The sequence below is a fragment of the Amblyomma americanum genome, chromosome 8 (genome assembly GCF_052857255.1).
Source record: "Amblyomma americanum isolate KBUSLIRL-KWMA chromosome 8, ASM5285725v1, whole genome shotgun sequence".
In the NCBI taxonomy this organism is placed as follows: domain Eukaryota; kingdom Metazoa; phylum Arthropoda; class Arachnida; order Ixodida; family Ixodidae; genus Amblyomma; species Amblyomma americanum.
In genome coordinates, this window is record NC_135504.1 from 67,289,925 (window position 1) to 67,290,853 (window position 929).

The window sequence follows — 929 nt, forward strand, 5'->3', positions numbered from 1 at the left end:
GTTCGCCGCCAGGGCAGTGCGTGTGGGTGAGGGAAACAATAAAAGAATAGAGACCGAGGTGACTTGTGCTCGCTCGCATACGGGCAAGAGCTCGCCAACTGCTCTGGTTCTCGATAATCTTTGGGGCCTTCCACTCCTGACAGCCAGCGCGTAAGCGTCGACGTCGTGGTGATGTACGCCGCTCGTTCGTCACGTCCCGCTTTCAAGGGCTCCGCTCTCTTTCCGTCTCTTTCTTTCCCCTTCCTTTCTGCAATGTCTTTCTCCCTTCTCCCACTATCTCTTCAGGGCTTCGCTGCGAGCTACTTATCGCAGGTCGGCGCGCGCACTCCACAGGAATTGTTGCGAAAACTGCGACGCCGATTCTGCTACCAGCGAGTGGGGTTGCGGCATAAGGAGTAGGAAGAGCCGACCCGAGACCGTTGTGATTGTCGCACCGGATGAGCATCACCCGCCGCCGGTGGTGGCGGGCTATCGGCGGAGGAAAAGATGACGTCACACCTTCTACCCGCGTCTGGAGGACGTGGCTGTGTATGTATGCATAGTGTAGCGCGGGGTTTGTTCTTAGGGCGTGGTGTGCCTTTTGTTGGCAGAAGACGTGGGCAGTCGCCGCGGGGTCCACGCTTGAGGTTTACCATCGGAGTGAGACAGATGAGATCATGCCCCCCCCCCCCCTTACTCCTCCCCCACCGTTCTTGTTTCTTCCGTGCCTCGTTTTCATTATCGGCGTCGCCAAAGAAAGCACGCTGAGCCACAGAACGCGTCGTAACGTTGTCCATGCTGGAGCGTTTGTTTAGATCCTCCTTTGCGAAATCACTGACCGCGTAGTGTAAACAGCATTCCCTCCCGGCATCAACGACGGATATCGAAATGTTCAGAGATAAAGAGTAATGTGTAAATGTGGGTCCACAGCGTGCGTCCGCAAACGTGTG